The sequence below is a fragment of the Protopterus annectens genome, chromosome 1.part1 (genome assembly GCF_019279795.1).
Source record: "Protopterus annectens isolate FY-2018-M chromosome 1.part1, PAN1.0, whole genome shotgun sequence".
In the NCBI taxonomy this organism is placed as follows: Eukaryota; Metazoa; Chordata; order Ceratodontiformes; family Protopteridae; genus Protopterus; species Protopterus annectens.
In genome coordinates, this window is record NC_056726.1 from 300,606,248 (window position 1) to 300,627,462 (window position 21,215).

General features: G+C 43.3%; 1 protein-coding gene across 3 annotated transcripts in view; it reads right to left on the minus strand.

The window, feature by feature from the left end:
* Positions 1 to 21,215, minus strand: part of TCF20 (transcription factor 20) — a 2,163,179-nt gene that overhangs the window by 1,473,980 nt on the left and 667,984 nt on the right. For all 3 annotated transcript variants that reach the window (XM_044074720.1, XM_044074711.1, XM_044074667.1), the window contains exon 3: positions 14,360 to 14,477. The gene's annotated coding sequence lies outside the window, so the exon portion shown is untranslated. The remainder of the gene's footprint in view (positions 1 to 14,359; positions 14,478 to 21,215) is intronic.

Sequence of the window (21,215 nt, forward strand, 5' to 3'; positions counted from 1 at the left end):
CGCCATTCTATGGGCATGTAGCCTGTGGAGAGGCTGAGGTTGAACAGCGTGTTTAGGTGGGGGGTTAGTTTGTTCTGTAGTTTGTGCACGACGCAGCCTGGGACACCATCTAGTCCCAATGACACTGTTTTTGGCATTTAAAAGGGCTGTTCTCACCTGTGTGTTTGTGATTTTTGGGACATTACACTTTTCCGGTATTGTTGTGGGCCCTTCTGGAGGTTAAGAGGGGAGTGACGTTTGCACTAAATCAATCTGCCAGGATGTTGGCAATATCAGTAGGTTCAGTATATTTTGTGCTAGTTCAGTGCATATCAGCAAGTTGCCACTTAGATTCTTAACATAGCTAAAGAAAGCATTGTGTTTATCTTTTGAATCCTTGGCTATTTTTCTTTCGAAGTTAGCCTTGGATGATTTCATGAGGGACCTTAGTTTCTTACTGATACTGATCAGGGATGTCTTTCCTTCTTGGGATTTGCTTTTTTTCTGAACTAGCTTCCTCCTTCTATTGTACAGCCTGTTTATTGCAGGGGTCCACCAAACTGGTTTCCTTCTCATAGAGGAGTGAGTCTTGGTTTTGCTAGGGATGGCACGATCCATGCATCCTTGTAGCTGCTCATAGAGTGCACTTGTAAAGGTTTCTACATCTTGGGCAGCGTTATCCTTTAGCATGGGGGCTGTGAAACTAACCACCTCTGTCTTAAGTAAGGTGAAGTTTGCTTTAGAAAAGTTTTTTAATGAGGTTTCCTTAGTTGGGGGTGGTGGTGGGGTGTGGACATCCAGAGTGATTAGTTTATGATCTGATCTAACCAGTGATGGGTTGACCTTTGGTGTGGAACACCTTTCGCCCATGTTGGTGATGACCAGGTCCAATATGTTTTCACCTCTGGTAGGGGAGTTTACCAGCTGATCCAGGGTGTTTGAGTTGATGAATTCCAGGAAGCGCTGGGCCTGGGAATTTGTACTGAGTAGTTTTCCTAGTGAATGGTAGGGTAATTGAAATCACCCTGTATCAGGGTGTTTGGTAGGACCTTCATGTTTTCCAGTGTCTCCAGAAAGGCGGAGTGGTGGTCTAGGGTCATGGAGGGTGATCTGTAGCAGGCCACAATTTGCACTGCAGATTTCCCCGATGTTAGTTGCACATGGATGATCTCAGAGGTATCATACTGCGCCACTAACCTGGAGGTGTAGGTATCCTTGATGAATATGGATACACACCCTCCTTTTGTGTTTCAGTCAGTGTTCTGTGGCCGAAACGTTTGGTATGAGTTGTAGCCTGGTAGTGCTGGGGTCCTATCTGGAGCCTTGAACCAGGTTTCAGTTACTGCACAGATGTCGACGTTCTCCATACTGAGGAGTGCTTCGAGCATGTGCATTTTGAGATTTAAACTCCTGCCGTTGAGTAGCATAACCCTCAGTTTTTTGTTAATTGTGCTGTTTACGGAGGTGGGTTTGACTTTTGAGCCTTGCCTAAAAAAAGGCACTATGGGGGCAGCAAGAGCCTTGGCCAGTATTCAAAAGCCTAGGGGTGACAGGTGCAAGCAGTCTCTTGAGACGCAAGGCGGCTTGTCAAGCATGTCGTCCCAGGCTGACAGACATTGGATCCCCTTTGAATGACACCAGAAGCTTAGCCAATTGTTGAAATTGGTCATTTTTTTCTTTATACTGAGGTATCATTCTTGGTGAGGGCAGGATGCTACTCAGGTCAGGGTCATACCAGCCTGGGCTGCATGATCAGAGAGCTCTTCCATGTCTCTTTTCATGTAGTCCAGGGAGGTACGCTTCAGGTCATTCACACCAACATGAACAATGACAGTCATATTTGTACTTGTTATGGGACGGATTCTGGCTCCCGACAGGCAGCTAACAGTAACCTTCTGCTTGTCCAGCCTAGTGAGTGGGACGTCAGTGTGCTTGACTATAGAGTCACCTATTACTAGTGTGTTAGGTATGTTATTTCGCCTTAAGGGCTGTGATTGTGCGGCACACTGATTTTGTGTTTTATGTGTTGTCTGGTTTGTGACAGGAAGTGCAGGTTGTTTGGGTTCATAGGTAGGTACTAGGCTACTGGCCCTAGGGCCTATAAGGGCCTAACCAAAAATGTACCCTGGCTTTCGCCACCCAAGAAAATTATTTTCCTGTGCCCCCTGGGGTGAATTTCCTATTACCCATCCAATCACCAAGATTTTTCTTAAAAGTGCTAATGAGGAGCTCTGTTTGACATAGATAGGTAGTCTGTTCCAGAGTATGGGAAGTCTCTGGGACAGGAATCTATCCCTCCAGCATGTTCTGTTTATTGTGGTGACAAGGTTTAGGTCCCTAGAGCGTGTAGCTCGGAGAGATTGGGATTTCTTTAAGTGGAGCATGTCCAACAGCTCTGGGTTTGACATACCTTTAGATGTTAGGCAGAGATCGCCTCTGAGTAGGCGATATGCGACGGAGTAAAGCTTGAGTTTTTTGAGACTGTCTGCGTAAGGCATCTGTTTGAGGCCAGTAATCCTCTTTGTGAGGTATTTTTTGCGGCCTTTCCAGTTGCTATAGATGTCTTGTGAGGTACAAACCAAAAGGGGTGTTGTACTCTATAACGGGTCTAATGAGTGATGAGTAGAGGGGAACAATGACCTATTTTTTCTGGATGAAAAACCTTTTGTGATGAGGTGTGCCATGTAGAAGGATTTCCTGACCACTTTGGCGATGTGATTATCAAAGGAGAGACTACTGTTCACCTGTGTCCCAAGGTCTCATCACACTTTTGGTGTTAAGTAGACTACTGCCTACGTGGTAGTTCATTGGTAAAGGATCTGCTTTGGAGGTCTCTGATGCTTTTGCAGGTTTTTATTTAGAGCCTCAGAGTAGGATTTTGTGTATTTTTTGCCAGTGCTGTTTTAGTAGGTCTTTGTGCGGCTAGAGGTATGGTGCAAGTGTTAACCTTCCCCTCTTGACTGTCTGTTCCAATCATGGGTGGAGACAGCTTAGCTTCCAGTTTGGCTGTATAACTGCATCTCTCGCATAAGTTAGTGTTTTGTGGTAGGAGGAGAGGGTTGGCTGTGTACATGAGGAAGTTGTAACACTGCCTCATGATACCCAGATTCACCAGCTGGACTGGAGAGTGCACTGAAGTTGCTCTTTGGTCATGCCTGAATAGTAGGGTGAGCTGCTTAGTCACTTGGTTGGTGAGGGGTGAATGAAGAGCCTTGCCCTGCTGGGCAATCAGTGTCAGGGTATATTAGCGCTTGCTATTAGGTCTGAGCAAGTGCTGGGCTGTAAGATGCTTTTTGAGTGCTTAGGTTGAGAGTTAGCCTAGTTTCAAGGGAAAAACTGTAGAGGAGACTTAGTGGAGCCGGGAATAATTTAACCGTAGCACTGCCCAGTGCGCAAAACCATGCTAACACGTTTTTTACAGTAGGGAAATGAAAGAGATAGAAATTAGCCCAAAATGGCCAATAAACTACTAACTTCTGGGCTGGAACCACTCTTCCAGGGGCAGATAGGTTGCTCAAAGCTCCCCTCTCTCACAGGTGAACAGAGAAACGTCCTTCTATCCAAGTAAGGTATGGGCAACTCAGAAACTAATATCATAGCCCTAAATTCAGCACTAGCCTGAAAACTGGACTATATTAGCTTAGAAAAGTGGGAAACAAGGACTTTTTTTGGCTTTTGTTTTTTTTTTTTTAAAAGATAAGGCAAAAACAGTAAAAAATTCACTTAAACCAGCTTTAAATAACTACAATCAGAAAATGCTATCACACTTTAGTGTGTAGCCTACAACAGTTAAATTATTTAAACAAAAAACTTTTTTTAAAGTGCAGGCAGTCAAATAAGTACAATATGTGAAAAAAAACAAGCTTTTAAATCACAATAAACGCTGGAAAATCTGCGTTTAGGCAGAAAACAGTTAAGTACAGCAAGAAAGTACAGAAAAATGATACTTAATCACTCCAAAGTCTCTCTTCTAAGCTAGAAGGCTTGTATCAGTTTAAAGCTTTCGAGTGCTACCCAGTAGATTAGTTACAGGAAAGATGGGAAACAAGCGCAGATGTGGTCTTTTAAACCAGAAAGTTGAAAGATGGAAAAAAAACTGCCCAAACGGCCAATAGCTACAATTTCTGGGCCAGGAACCACTCCTCTTGTGGTAGATAGGCAACCTAAGGCTTACCACTCCCACTGATAAGCTAGAAGGCTTCCCACGAACACAGAAAGGTTTGTGGGGCTCAGAAGCTTACAAAGAGTCCTGGATACAGCAAATCTGTACATGGACTAGACTAGTTACAGGAAAGGCAGGGAACAAGTACAAACGTAGGCTTTTAAGCCAGCAAGTTGAAAGAGATGGAAAACTGCCCAATTGGCCAAATAAACTACAATTTCTGGGCCAAAACTCACTCTTCCCGTGAAGCATAGGCTACCTAGTGCTTACCACTCCCACTGATAAACTAGAAGGCTTCCCTCCAACACAGAAAGGCTTGGGGGCTCAGAAGCTTACTACCAATCCTGGATACAGCAACTCTGTAACCGGACTAGGCAAGTTATAGGAAAGGTGGGAAACAGGCAAAAGTGCAGCTTTCAAACCAGAAAGTTGAAAGACATGGAAAAAAAAACTGTAACAGCCAATAGCTACAATTTCTGGGCCAGGGACCACTCCTCTTGTGGTAGATAGGCTATCTGATGCTTACCACTCCCACTGATAAGCTAGAAGGCTTCCCCCCAACATGGAAAGGCTTGGGGGGCTCAGACGATTACCAACAGTCCTGGATAAAGCAAGTCTGTACCTGGACTAGACTAGTAACAGGAAAGGAAGGAAACAAGCGCAAACACAGACTTTTAAATCAGAAGGTTGAAAGAGATGGAAAAGCTTCCCAAACGGCCAATAAACTATCATTTCTGGGCCAGAAACCACTCCTGCGGTAGATAGGTTACCTAGTGCTTACCACTCCCACTGATAAGCTAGAAGGCTTCCCTCCAACACAGAAGGGCTGGGGGGGCTCAGAAGCTTACCAACAGTCCTGGATACAGCAAATCTGTACCTGGACTACACTAGTTATAGGAAAGGCAGGGACCAAATGCAAAACGGGCTTTTAACCAGAAAGTAGAAGGAGATGGAAAAACTGCCCCACTCTTCCCATGGTAGATAGGCTACCTAGTGCTTACCACTCCCACTGATAAGCTAGAAAGCTTCCCTCAAACACAGAAAGGCTTGGGGGGCTCAGAAGATTACCAACAGTCCTGGATACAGCAAGTCTGTATCGGGCTTGACTAGTTACAGGAAAGGCAGAAAACAAGCTTAGAATTTTATTTTTATTTTTTCAGAAAAGCAGCTAAAACAGCAGTAAATACAATTCAAATTATAGTGCAGGCCAGCACAACAGAGTGTGTAGCAACACTACGGCAAATACAGTATAAATAAATGCAATTAAATTAACAAATGACTAAAAAACAAGTGCAGAAGGCAGTAAATTAGAAGGCTACTAACAAGCAGTAATAAGTGCAGAGTAAGAGCGACTAAACAGATATCACGCAGAAGAGCAACTAAGACAGTTACAGTAAGAGAGCAGCTGAATAAAATATATATACATAATTTTTTTTTTTTTTGTTCTTTGAGGGAGTGACAGAGCAGGATTACGATGCTACAGGGGTTGTCCTTCCCAAATGCTCTCTTTGTACACAGTAGGAGTGCCTGAAATCAGAATATGATCTAACTGCACTTAGTTGAGTGAGCAAATGAGATGGGCCCAGGAGGAGTATCCAAATACAAATCTACAAGAGGGACGGGCAATTTCAAAGCCACCAACATTAACACCAAAACAAGAACAGGTAGGGTGGGTGGAGAACTAACTGTAGAGAGACAGCCACAACTTCAGTTGAGTTAATACTCAGTGAAAAACAGAAATAAATTAAATACAGTATTATATGCAAAAGAGCAGATAAAAGTGTACTTAAATTCACTTATACGTCCAGCTGGCTGATTTCATGTAAATGGGAAAAATGTTACTATGTTTTGTTTTTGGTTGAAGTATGTTTGTCTAGGACTTAAGTGATTATTTAATAAAAATGTTAGAAGTCCCTCCCCCCTCTACACCAAGGGATTCCTTTCTCTGAGGCATCCTGGGAAAACCGTTGTGAATTTTAAAAGAACATTCCTCTCCACCTCCGGTTTCTTGAAAAGGTCCTCTGCAGGGTAGAAAAGCACACGCCCACGGCAGATAAAGTCTTGCCCTGCTGCTCACTCCTGGTCAGTGTGTGCTTAACACCTTGGGATCAAATAAAAAGTGGACACGTCAAAAGGGGTGTTAGAGGACACACCTTGAAGCATTCTGCAGAATTGCACAAGAGTATCTGCACAATGGTTAACTGCAATGCCAGTTCCTGCCACATGTGCTGTACTATCTGCAACTTAGGATAAGCGCTTCATGAACATGTTAGATAGTACAGTTTTGTACCTACCATAAATGTAGATGTTCGAGTGCTAATACAGCTGCAGTCATAACAGATGGGTTTTCCTGCCGTCAGGCGGGTCCTCGGTCGGCCGAATTCCAAAGTCTAGGTCCGGCGTTGGATGTCGTCGCTTCTTCCCTGACGTCAGTGTGACAGGGGTATAAAAGAACCAGCCGACGCCATTTTCTTCAGTTTTTCTTGCCCCAGATGTCCGGTGCCCCCAGAAGGAAGGCAAAACATAAATTTATGTAATAATGCAATGCAATATAATCAGAAAACAGTAGTTGCAAGCAAATACACCATAAAAGAATACCCCAATCAGGTTGTATGAGGAGGTGTTAGCCATTAGGCCTGTCCCAAGAGGGGAAGGAGGGAGGGAAACCTGGACTGCAGCTGTAATTAGCACTCGAACATCTACATTTATGGTAGATACAAAACTGTACTATGTTCATCGTGCATACAGCTGCAGTCATAACAGATGGGTAGAATCCCAAAGCTAAAAAAGGGGTGGTATGCACTAAGTGGAACTAGGAGGAGCCAGGATGCCCTGCAAGACTGCAGTGGCAAAGCCCGCTCTAGATTTGGAGTATAATGGTAGGTGATAGTGCTTGGAGAAAGTATGTACAGAACTCCAAGTGGCTGCTTCCAAAATATCTTTGGTAGGAACCCCCCTGAGGAAAGCTGCAGAGGTAGCTGTGGCCCTTGTGGAGTGAGATCTGATGCCTGTAGGTACAGTTTTACCATGAAAACAGTAACAAAAGCGTATGCAGTGGGCTATCCATTTTGAGATTGTCTGTTTGGAAATAGGCTTCCCTTGAGCACCTGTAGAATAGGACACAAAGAGTTGCTCTGATTTTCTGAAAGGCTTTGTTCTGTCCAAATAATAACGGAGCTGTCTGTGAATGTCCAAGGAATGTAGTAGTCTCTCCCTTTGTTTTGTGGATTAGGGTAAAAGGTAGGTAAGTGGATAGCCTGATTCAAGGCTACCCTGGATACTACCTTTGGCATAAAAGAAGGGTTGGTTCGTAAGGAAACTCTGTCCTGATGGAAAATGATGAAAGGCTGCACAGCCATGAGGGCTTGTAGTTCCGAAACCCTGCGTGCTGAGGTGATAGCCAGAAGGAAGGCTGTTTTCCATGACAAATATTGCAGTTCTGTTGAAGCAGCTGGCTCAAAAGGAGGCAGGGTCAGTTTTTCTAGAATGAAATTGAGGTCCCAAGCAGGTACTGGTTGCGTCCTTGGGGGTTTTATATTCTTAGCCCCTCTGAGGAACTGTCTTAAGAGAGGGTGAGAGAATAAAGGATGATCAGTGTTGTATTCGGCAGAAATGGCTGAGGCATGGATTTTGATGGAGGAGAATGAAAGTCCACTGCTTAGCATCTCAGCTAGGTACTGTAATATTTGAGGTAGATTCAGTATTCCAGGATTCTGACCCTTTTTCTCATTCCAGGCACAAAACCGTTTCCATTTTGCTGAGTAGGCTTTTCTAGTAGAAGGCCTTCTAGCCTCCAAAATGACATCCTGCACCTCCTTGGAGAGTAGGGTCTGTTGTGAATTTAAGGAATCCTCCATGCGGCTAGATTGAGTGTTTTCAGCTGACTGTGAAGAGGTTTGAAGTTGTGCTGAGTCAGTAGAAGAGGCATTAGAGGCAGGATCCATGGTGGGGAATGAGTCAGGCTCCTCAGGAGTGGGTACCAGTGTTGTCTTGGCCAGTCTGGAGCAATGAGAATCATCTTTGGTCTCTCTGCTCTGGCTTTCAATAGAACTTTGGGCAGCAGAGGAAGAGGTGGAAAGGCATAAACTGTCATTGTTGTCCAACTGAAAGAGTGTGTCCACTTTCCAGGCCTGTGGATGAAAGGTCCTTGAGCAGAAGTTTGTCAACTGGTAATTTCTGTGGGTGGCAAAGAGATCTATGTCTGGCCTTCCCCATGCTTGAATTATCTTTGTAAAAACTTGAGGATGCAACTTCCATTCGTGTGGATCTGTCATATTTCTGCTTAGGTTGTCTGCCAGCGTGTTTTCCTTGCCTGGCAGGAACTGTGCTTGAAGTTGGATTTGTAATTCCAGAGCCATGTTCCAAAGAGACATGGCTAGCCTGCATAGGGGATATGACTGGGTTCCTCCCTGTTTATGTACCACATCACTGTGGTGTTGTCTGTCCTTATCAATAGCTGGCCTGGATGCAGTAGGTCTTTGAAAGCCATAATAGCATTTATTACTGCTAGCATTTCCTTTTGATTGATGTGTAGGCGCTTTTCTTTTTGGGACCATTTGCCCTGAATGCACCGATCTGTCATGTGCACCCCCCAGGCGTAGTCCGAGGCGTCTGTTGTGATGACTTGATTTGCTTGAGGCTTGCAGAATGGGAGACCTATGTTTCTTTGGCATGCTTGAGCCCACCACAGAAATTCCTTTTGAAGACATGGAATCAGTGGTATAATTGTTTCCAAACTGTGGCTGTGTTGAGACCATAAGTTTTTTAGGTACCATTGAAGTTTCCTTATATGCAGCTTTGCACATCGGATTAGCAGGATGCAAGATGCCATGAATCCCAGAGCCGGCAGGAATTTCCTTGCAGTCAGCCTGGTGAAGGTTGCCAGTTTTCTGAAGTATTGAGTTAGTTGCCCTTGTTTCTCTGGCGTGAGGTAGGCCATCTGGGTGTTTGTATTCAAGCTGGCACCCAGGAAAATTATTGTTTGAGAGGGTATTAGTCTTGATTTCTTTTTGTTGACTGTGTATCCCAGAGAATTCAACAACATTATTACAAACGCCAGGTGTTTCAGAAGTATGTGTTTGCTGTCCGCTTGGATCAGGCAGTCGTCCAAATATGGGTATATTTGTATCCCTTGAAGTCTGCAGAAGGCAATTACTGATGCCACGCATTTCGTGAACACTCTGGGCGCAGTAGATAAGCCAAAGGGCAATGCAAAGAATTGATAATGGGTTGAACCTGCAAGAAATCTGAGGTATCTTCTGCAATCTTGTCTGATTGGGACATGCAGGTATGCCTCCTTGAGGTCCAATGTTACCAGCCAAGACTCCTTGCCCAGCATGGGAAGAAGCTGCTGTAATGTGAGCATCTTGAATTTTGGTACAAGTAAATATGTGTTTAGGATGGATAGGTCCAAAATAGGTCTCTAATCTTTGCCCTTCCTTGGTACCAGGAAAAGTCTGGAATAAAAACCTTGACCCTGTTCTTGTGCAGGTACCTCTTGAATAGCATTCATGTCTATGAGATCTGAAATTTGTTTTTGTGCCTCTGCCCTTTGATTGTGTGGCAGGTTTGGCATGCCTCTCATTGTTGGAAGGGTGTGAAAGTGGAATCTGTAGCCTCTGTCTATAATGTCCAGGATCCATTTGTCTTTTGTGACAATATGCCAATTTTTCAAAAATAACGCCAGTTTTCCACCTAAAGGTGCTGCCAATTGAGCCTTGCTTGGCATGCAAAGGGGAAAGTCATTGGTTGTGCTTTCTGAATGGCTGTGAACTATCTTGGTGTAGGTGCTTGCCACTGTCTGCCTCTAAATGATCCTTGAGTTTGCCCTCTACCCCTTGGGCACCTGTATCTACCTCTGAGGTCTGTCCGTGGCTGGAAAGGACCAATTTTTTGAAGGCCAATTTCTACTGAAACGTGGAGGTTGTACCTGTAAGAAATCTTTCACTGTTTGCATTGATTTTGCCTTTTCCTCCATTTTCTTTAATACCTCCTCAACTTTAACACCAAACAATACATCTTTTTGAAGAGGTGCATCTAGTAATTTAGCTTTGACATGATTGGGTAAGGTTTGCTCTTTGAGCCAAGCATGTCTACGTATGACTGATCCTGTAACAGCAGCTCTACATGAGGCCTCTAAAGCATCAAAACCACATTGCAAGGTATGTTTACCCACTTGCTCTGCACTATGCAACAAATCCTGCAACTCCAAGTCTGGTTGTTCAGGTTGTGACATTTTGCTTTTCAACTGAGAACAAAAACTGTTGATACTTTAACATATGGAACTGACAGTTTAATGCCCTCATGGTTAAGGTGGCCGAGGTGTATACCTTTTTCCCCCACCTTTCTAAAGCTCTGGAATCTCTCTCTGAAGGTAATGGATTTTTGGCAGTGGAGGCGTTAATTCCCTTGGGACCCTGTGAAATAGTTTCTGGGTCAGCCGCATGGCTTTTGTATAGGAATTTGTGTGAATCAGGAACCCGGTAACACCTGTCAGGCTTGACTGGAGCTGGAGGTAAAGAATCTGGGTTAAGGCTGGCCTCTGAATACACATCATCTAGTATGTCTAAGACAGGAGGGATAGCCAGAGGCCTGTGCTGAGGGAGCAAGAGGAAATCCCTGAGCCTTTTCTTGGAGTCTGAGTAATCTTGGCCTTCCCAGTGGAAGTGTTCCCTCAAGGTATGCAAGGTTTCCCCAAAAGAGTAGTCCTCAGGGGGGGAGACAGAGGGAATGGACTCCTCTGCATCAGAATCTTCAAAAGGGGAGTATGAATGTTCCTGGTCTTCAGAATGTTCTGAAGTAATGGAGGCCTGGTCCGAGGAAGGGTATTCTTCCTCCAATCTGGGCCTTTTGTCCGAGGGGGGTTGAGAACCCCTGACAAGAGTAATGAAATCCTCAGCCATTTTGAGCATCTGCTTTTTAGGCATGGGGCCTTGAGATGGGCCCTGTGGAGCTTGTCTTTTAGTATGCATGGCTGCTTTAGATTTAGTGAAAGCCTTAATGGAAAAAGAAGAAGAAGGCCTGAAGACACCTTGAGAGGTGGCAGGCCTGTCTAAACTCTGAGTTTCCCCGCCAAGAGTGGCTTCGGTATCTGTAGTCGGGGTGTGGGCCGAAGAGCCTGCGACCTCAGGCACAGAAGACACCGCTAATGAAGTGTCATCGGTAGTCAGGGGCTGCGTAGGCGCCTCGCTGAGAACCGGAGCACCTGTAGTCGGCTTTAGCGTGGTGTCGGTAGAAGTGGTGGACCTCGTATGTCGGTCCTTATCTTTGCGTCTTTTACTCAAAACTGGAGTCGGAGTATCCAACGACATAATGTAATTAAACTTTTTGCCAAAATAGTGTTGGACGAACTCCACCCAACGCTTAATAGTGCGTCTGTTGAATGTAGCACAAAAACGAAAGGCCGAGACGTTGTGGTCTGGGCCTAAGCAAGGAATGCAGAGGGAATGGAAATCCTTATGCGGTATTTGCTTCCCACATGAAATGCAATTATTAACTTTGTCTGACATCGGTCTGAGGCAAGAAAAGTTTCCCCAACTGGGTACTTAGCTTTCAAGAAGACTTCGGTTGAAAAATATTCGTAATCTCAGGAGCTGACCGACCGGCACTTAAGAACTGCTTCTGCTTCGAGCACCGCGCTGCAAGAAAGACTAGAGAAAATGGCGTTGGCTGGTTCTTTTATAACCCTGTCGCACTGTCGTCAGGGAAGAAGCGACGACATCCGACGCTGGACCTAGACTTTGGAATTCGGCCGACCGAGGACCCGCCTGACGGCAGGAAAACCCATCTGTTATGACTGCAGCTGTATGCACAATGAACATATTGATAAAATTGTAGATAAGTCTCCAAGGTCTTGTAGGCCTTGAGAGAGCGTTGTGATGCCACAGACAGACAATTCAGTAATTAAGTCCCAGTGATGTCTAGTCACTCACTTCAGTCATGTTTGCCCTCTGTGCGTTGAAGCATATGTGCACTTTTCAAACTGGTCCAGTGCCCACAACTCTCTATTCGGGGACTGAACCAACACACTTTCCTCAATCTCCTTCTTTGTGGCTACAGTGACAATAGCATCAACAGCAGGATATTTGCTCTAAAAGAAGCAGGGGATCAACACCTTGTCCGATTTGTGGGGAATGGCATCACCACATCAGGTTCTCTCCAAACCCTCTGCAAAACAAGGAAGAGGAGGATATCCAGGGGGATGAGCATGCAGCAAAGGCTTCAAGAAAGACCAACTCCTCAGAATGGGCTTCAGTGGTCCATCCCACTTGCTGCCTCATCAATTGCAGAAGATTGTCAATAGAGTTCATCAGGGTGGGATTTAGACGCTCCTTCCCTTTCATTGAGGCTGGGATCCACAGTAAAAAGATTCCTCAAGAAGCCAACTGCTTCCTCTTGCACTGGCCCTTCTTGTACACCTCATGGAGGGACAAGGAGGCCAGGGGAAGTCCCAAATCTGGAACTGTTCAAAACCTACAGGTGAATGCTGTTGCAGGGACAGCTCATGAGATACAGAGACCTTAGGACAGGAGGAGTGAGATGGATCCAACACCGGTACACTGATCCCAGTATCAGAAGGAGTCAAAACATTGGTGATTGTAAACACTGGATGAATGGAAATGAGCTATCTTTGATCTGCAGATCTAGAAGAGATCCAGTTTAAGCCACAAAACCCATCCAGGTCCAAAGCTGAGACCAGAGCCAAACTATCCAGAGTTGAAGCACTCAGGGGCAGGAATAGCTTGAACAGCCTCAGAGTCAAACTCAGCTTCAGGACTTGGACTCAAACTCCACAGCTCTAGGATGCACTAGGCTCCGAGAAGACTGACGTTGAGTACATCAAGGCAGCCAAGCTGTTGGTACTGGCAAAAGGATGACTATCAGTCTGTGTCAGAGCCATTGTCACTGACATTGAGACATGGGTCAAAGGAAGAGGACCTTGATCCTCTGGTCTGAGGGGATGATCCCAAAGTCTATCTGGGCCTTCAGAAAGGTTCGCATCAGCTGATCCAAGTGAGAACGCTAACACGCCTGTAGGACCTCACAGACCGCCAGAGAGCCTTAGAAGCCAGCTTATGGGGTTGAGGCAAAGACCAGATAATCTCCTAGGTCCAGAAATGCAGATCTGGAGTGACTGGAATTAAGGGCAATTAGAGCCAACTCAAAACTGCAGCCACTGACAACCAGGGGCTCAGAATATTAAGAACTGGGGATTTGGTCAGCTTAAAAACTGAAGCCACCAGAGATTGGTAACAGTTTCAGGATCCAAGCTGAAAGATGCAGGAGCCATTGGCTTTGGGACATCTCTTTTTAAGTCTTTCTTCTTGCATTTCTTTTCATTTCCTATCCCTCTCTCTATTCTTAGCCCTCTCTTTGTCTTGTTTACAGACTTCTTACAGGAAGTAGGAAACAGGGCAGGCTGCGCAGAAGAAATGAGAAGTATGGCCCTTACAGCCAAATTTGCCATACTATCAGCCAGAGCCCTGGCTCCAAAGGCTGCACAGACCTGAAACTCTGTGTCAAGGTATGCAGCATCAAAACAATAAACACAGTAATCAGTCTTGGAAGGCAACTTGTGCCCACACCTCAAATACCTTAAAGCCCGAAGCCTTGTCCATATTCTGTCAAACAGTAAACGGGAGAAAAATCAAGGACTTCTTCACAAAAAAGATGCGCATTCTGAGATACATCTATACTACTACTTTTTAAATAACAAAGAAAATGGCAGGAAGCAGGGGGCACACAAGCACAGACACAAATACACTCACTAAATATCTACAACAGTAGAGAAACCAATTCTAAACGAGAACTAGAAATAATCTCCAAACTACTAGTAATGGTGGAAAACAGAGAAGTAATACAGACAAAAGCACTTCACTGCTGGAGCTTCACACAAAATGTGTCTGACCCTGGAAGCAGCAAAAGGAATGTGAGGAAGTTTAGTGGTGCAGGGCATTATGGAGGTGGAGTTTCAGAGCTGAGGATTCTGAAATGCTAGCCTTGGGTAGGATTGGATCCAATCACCCACAGGTTGAGCCAGACAGAAAAAAACATCAGATCCACAAACATACTTATAAAATCCTTCAGTGTAAATAGCACAAAACATATGGATAAAGAACTGTTACATTCGCAATTATAAAAAAATACACAAATAATTAACATAGCAGCTATCAACTTCTATAAGACTGATGCAATGGAAAAAAAACTGCAAAGCATTACCTAAAAGAATAGATCTTAATCCTGAAAGGGAAGTTACTTGATGTTCTTTACCATATTGGAAAGAAGATTCCAGATGGTGAATGTCATTCATTATTTGTTGGTCACAGTGGTGTTGATTCTGGACAAGAAATATTAAATAATTATTTCTACAAAGTAATAGGAAATCCACAGCATGTTACTTAACACAGTTTTAAAAAAAGATATGAAAAAGCATTAACAACCTTTAAGTTACTATTTGCAAAAGATACAAATATGCACCTATATGTATCACTGAAAATTCCCATGTCTATTATGAAATTCCACCAAAAAAAAAATAAATCATCCCTGCTCAAAGTCACACAGGGCAATGTCGCCCCTAATGTCAATAAATACAAGAACCCGGATCTCACTCTAGCTTTGTTGGGCAGCAAGGATCTAAAGTAAAAAAAAAAAAAAAAAAAATCCACTTCCTCCTCCAAAATTATAAATATGTCCTTCCATTTTTAACTTTTCTCTCACTACAATACTCAAAAGATACAGTTAACTGTACACAAAACATGCACATTTTTATTACTGGCCAATGCAAGCACACTGTAATCTCCTAAAGGGCCTCAAAGGCCCTCCAGTTCCAAGCAGTGCTACCCTTCTCTTCCAAACTTTACTATTCAAATCAATAAAGTCAATTTACTGACCACCTCTGAGAGAGTTAAAAAGAGCAAGCCTATGGTCTCAGAAACAGTCAATATGAAAACCTGTTAGCCCCGCCCTCATTTCAAAACAGCCACGGGAGAAAAAGCCTTTACAGGATAAAACCTCAAGACATCTGCAACAACTGGAAAGGCCGCAGAAATAACTCACTAAAAGAATCAGAGGCCTAAAGCAGATGCCCTATGCTGACCGCCTTAAACTCTAGCTATACTTTGTCGCATATTGTCTACTCAGAGGCGATCTCTGCTTAACATACAAGGCCATGTCAAACCCAGAGCTGTTGGGACATGCTACACTTACAGAAATCCCAATCCCTCAGAGCCACACGCTCCAGGGATCTAAACCTCATCATCACAATAAACAAAACATGCTGAAGGGATAGGTTCCTGACCCAGAGACTCCCCAGACTCTGGAATAGACTGCCCATACATGTCGAGCAGAGTGCCTCTTTGGCCCTCTTCAAAAGGAACCTTGACGATTGGATGGGAGAAAGGAAATTCACCCCAGGGATTACGTCAGTCACCCTGCTAGACAGGGGTCCAGGGAAGTATATAGTGTGGGAAGAAACAGCCAGGGAATTGTTATGGCTAGGCTTGTATAGGCCCTAGGGCTGATAGCCTAGTACCAACCTATGAACCAATAAAGACTGCCCTATGGAGCCACCTCTCAAATGAAAAAAAGCAGCAAACTTTGGAAAGCTTTAAAAGAAAATAGGAACGCTAATGGAAAACTGACACAAAAGTCATGTGCACATGCTTTCATGACAATGGGTGAGCTGGAAAGACTTCATTAGCCAACATACATTAGCTCATTTTATTTTGTTATTTTTCCTCTCTCATTTTAGCAACCTTCCCAGGCCTTTCTCTAGCCAATTCCAAACTGCATCTGACACTCCCATCTCCCCTACATACATCCCAACATGCTACTTTAGAACCATCACATTCAAGGACATCTACCCTCTGCTTGAACAAATTAAACTTGATAGCCCCGGGTACTAACAATCTTCAACCATGATTTATTTACCAGTGTGGAGATTTCATAATACCACTGAATCGCATCTTAAAACTGTGTATTACACTTAATATTATGCCCAATATCTGAAGAATGCCATTGTAAAACCAGTCCTTAAGAAACCCAGTCCCTCCAATCCATCAGACGTTCAGCCCACGTCTATTCTCCCTATACTAGGAAAGACTCTGGAAAAATTACTTTATTTGCAACTCACTCAATGTCAAACAGTGCCACCTCTCAAAAGCAGCATGGCTTTTAGTTTGATCACTGTACATTCACAGCTACCTGGACCATTCAGCAACAACATTCTTCTTGGAATGGGCAAACACCCAATTACTGGAGCAATTACTGAACTCACCAGAGCCTTTGATCTTGTTGACTACTCAATTCTCCTAGACCACCTACCTGAAATAGGTACTAGTGATAACACACTCTCCTGACTCATGAACTCTCTCTAAACATCACTCCTAAATTAATTTCAACCTCTACATCAGTCCCTCTGTAGAAAGGTGTTCAAGATTTTATTCTGGTACCTCTCCTCTTCTATCTACATTAACCAACTTCTTTTTGACTTGCCCCTTCCTTGCCTGCTTTATGCTGATAGCATGGTTCTAGTCAGGCTGATTTTCATGCCCTTTGTTGAAGGTTGGGCATCGAGCTGGCATCTCAGCACCGTGAAAATCTACTGCCAATCATTAGCGGACCGGAGTTCCGCTGTGGCAACACTTAACCGGGAAAAGCCGAAGGAACAACATTCAATGGGTATTGATAAACAATTATTAAACTCTTCTAAAACAAAAATACATTTTGGCATTAAGCTAAGGCTCACATCTCTCTCTCTGAGCCTCTAAAAATCCATGATAACCTTAACACAACTGAAAATGTCACTTCATTCAAATACCTAGGGATTTGGATTGACCCCTTTCTAAATTTCCGACTGCACACACAAAAAAGTCAACTTTCTCCTATTCTGGGCTAACAGGATCTCCCCCCCTTTCAATATAGACCCTGTAGAAATGCCATAGGTAAAGGTATCTTACTGGCTCAGCTAGTATACCGTCTCCCGCTAACTGCTGCAGCTTCTAAAGGAAATACCATAAAGTCCACTTCAAATTCCATTTATGGATTCATCACTCTCTAGCCAAGAAATGACCACCACTGCAAAACCACTGAAAAAGCTAACTGGCTACCTGTGAATCAACATGCTGACCTTTTACTGCCTTTCAACTATTTAAACCTATCAAGAATGACACCTTCCCTCCACTAGCTAACACACTAGAGATGCAACCAACATACAACCTTAGACATCTTAACTACTCATATCCTTTCCTCTAAACCCCCCAAACTAGGCTTTGCTGCACACACCATGATTTTTCATTCCTCTGTCCCAAACTGCGGGAATCTTAAAAATCTCTCCTCTTACCCCATTTTCTGTTAACAAATAAAAGCACATTTCATGACACTAGGAAAATGCAACTTACCTCTCTGGTCATATAACTTAGCTTCTTTATTCTCTTTTTCTTTCTACACACCTTGCTCTGACTCTTATTTTTGACTGAGATTCTTTCAGCATGCCAAGTCTGATTTCGACTCTGTATATAATGCAGGCATGTACATAGATATGCACGCACATGTTTGTGCGTGTGTGTGTGTGTGATGTATATTAGTGGGTTTCCATTCACTCTGTATATACCATCATTTATCTATTGCCTTTACTGCCTCAGCCAACTATATACATAACACATGTATATATATTATACTGCATGTTGTCATTCACTCTGTATATCATGTCATGTAACTTTTTTGTATCTATTGTGTTTTCCCCGGGTTGAGACTGTAATGGGCTCAATGGATCAGTGCTCCACCCCAGTTAAATTCAAAGTAAAATTAAATATCTACTTATGCATCAAAACTTACACATTTACTGTATAAATTGTACATAGCTACCTGTTATTTCACTTTGCACTACTACTGTCTTCAGCATATTCTGCCTATATATACTGTATCTTCTGTTACAATACTGTTTTATCTTCTGCTGCCATATATTATATGTATAAATGGTTTTATAGTTTGTATTCTTGCTTTTGACTGTCTACACCTACTGTCTTAAAAGGATCAACAGACCAGTACACCTACTCAGTAAACAAACGGCAAGTAAATAAATGCATCACTTTCACACTGATCACCACACAGCCAACTACTGCTATAATAAAGGCAAATGTACTTTCCACTAACCTGCACTGACCCACTCTCACATCACTTCCCTGTATTCTTTTCCTACCATGGGTCGCTCAACTTCCAAAAAAACATAAAAGTAACATATCTCCTGTACTAAAAGAACTAATGATATTCCATCATCAGTACTAAAGCCAACAGGACTTAAAAATGCCAGCATCTAAAATTTTCATAGGCTACCAAGCTTCTCTCCCCTACTTATGTTTTGCAAATTAGCGCCTTCTCCAGATCTCTGCAAGTCTGCACCAAGATGAAGCAACTTCAACTAGACAGAGAAATGAACAAATAGGATTACCAACACCCAAACCTTCAAGGTCTTGTCAAGACTGAGGCAGGGGAGGAAGGGTATGAAAAATGGAACTGCCAATACAGATCACTACATAACTTTAGCTACTAATATTGCGATTTCCATTTTCAAAACCTTCACAATACAGTAACAAAAGCTCCATGGACAAATATGCCCATTAACAGGATCAGGAGATAACATTAATCTTGTAATATTTTTCAGAAGTACTTTGCAATGTTTGTGCAGCTGCTCTATAACTACTGTTAAGGGATATAATTTTAAAATGCTTGTAACACATCTGCAGTCCAGGTATAATCGGATCAAAATGCAAAGTCTGCTGTATTTCAGATAGCAGAACTTGATACGGTCACAAGACTACCCAAATTTAACATGGAAACCTTAGAACCCAATTTCTTTTTGAAGAATGGGAAAAACTTCATTAGGAGTAATTTCTGATGAATTTTGTTCCATCCACAGAAAATGTACATTGCTGGCAACATGCATGCTATTCAATAATTCACTTTGTTGAAGTAATCTGGTAAAAAGACAAGCAAATTAACTGACAAATATGCTTCAGTAGTTATCCTGGGCATGAATGAGGGATTTGTTCTCAAGGGCGGTCTCCACGGAAAGGATTTACACAAAACTGCAACTCAAACCCTTCTGGGGAAGTACTACCCACCCAGAAAGGAGTTCTCTGGGAAACAAATTTCAGGTCTACTCAAACTGCTTGCTCAAAATGCAAAAGGGATGATTTCCACAACACAATCTAGAATTCCCAAGGGGGAACAGGATTGCTGAAAGGAGGATCACTCACTTACGTCAAGTACATTTGACAAATAAGAACAGCAGGAAGGGGCAAGTAAGCACATCCAGTCCTTTGGTTGTGGCCCAACATGAAAAACTGGTCCACTTCTATAAGTCTGTCTGGTATTTTAGGTAAAGTCAGGCTTTTGACTACCCTTTCTATATGAGAAGGGTCCCTGGACATCACTGGAACTGGAGAAACTACCTGCCAGATGAATATATGTCAGGAGCATTCTGAATGGTCTCAAGAAGACTGACTGTTCCAGAAGACGAAGTCAAAGAAGAAGAAACCACCACACTTAATGAAGCCTAAATGGAGAAGACAACCTGGCTTGTAGTTTTGGCTTGTGCAAACATTTGGGGACTGGGAAAATATGGGCAAAGTGCAGAAACACACCAGAGGTCATAATGGGACAAGTGCAGCACATAGACATCCTCCTGAGAAAAGAGTAAGGGAAAAAGAAACTGCTGCATTTGGTGTATAATGGGGACATAAATACATCAGGCTTCACCTGGAAAAAACTTCTCCAGAGTTACCAATACCCTGAAAGATCACTTGTGGTGAATCAGTACACATTAAATGAACCAATCTTCTAACAAATAGCTTCAGTAAGATGTGACTGGTTAACAAATTTGATAGGAAGATGCAACCTATTTCCAAACTCTCATGGCTTCCTGACAAAGGGAGTAGGAGTGATTTCTTCTCTGCTTTTTGATATCTCGCACCATACTATGGCTATACTGTCAATGTGCATCACAGCAGCAACTTGAGCAAGGGAATCTAGAAATACTTGCAGACAAGGGCTGCCTTAATTTCCAAGTGATTTGTGTGTAAACGGGCCTGTCTGTAATGACACATCCTGGATCAAATTACTTGTAAAAACAACATCCAGTCTTATGGAAAAATGGCCCAGCAACAGTGTGCCCAGAAGGTTCCCAATGAATATGAACATCTGTGTGGACATCAAATGTGATTTTGCACTACCCAATGGAATCTAGAGCTAGGAAAAAAGAATGTACTCATAACTATCAGACTGTCCACTGCTGGAGTAAAGGAAACTTGTGTAAAATCTTACCAAAATCATAGATTTCCTCTTCCATGTTGCAGTATTCTACATATGGGTTTACTCCTCTTGTCTTGCATACGTACGGCCAGTATACAAACATTTTCAGTCTCTCAGAGGTGCATGGGATTTGTCTGACGTGGTTGAGAGAAATATGGGCCATAAAAGTGACGTCTGCACATACCAGCCCTCAGAACCGAAAGCCCCAGTCGGAGCCAGTCCTAATAAGGGCAATACCAGTCCAATACCACCCAGAAAGGGAAATGCAACCTAACAGGAGGGTGGGAAGGAATACTGCAACATGGAAGAGAAGGACATCTATGGTTATGGTAAGATTTTACACAACTTCTCTATGTCCTTCTATTCCAATGTTGCAGTATTCTGCATATGGGTGAGTGCCAAAGCTCACTGTGACTGGGAAGGTGGTTTAGAGGCAGACTCCAGGAATCCGTAAAGGATAGACCTGGCAAACCCTGCCCTGGATCTAGAAATTTGGTCTAGTTTGTAGTGTTTGGTGAAGGTGTGAAATGAAGACTAAGTAGCTGCCTCCAGAATAGTAGAGGTATCCAGGCCATTAAAGAAGACTCCTGAAGAGGCCATAGCTCTGGTAGAGTGTGCTTTAACTGCACCTTGCAGAGATTTGCCATGGAGTTGGTAGCAGAAGATGACAGACTTGGAGATCCAGGCAGATTTGGTCTGTTTGGACACTACCTTCCCCAGGGCTCTAGAGTTGAAGGATACAAAAAGTTGGTCAGCCTGTCTGATG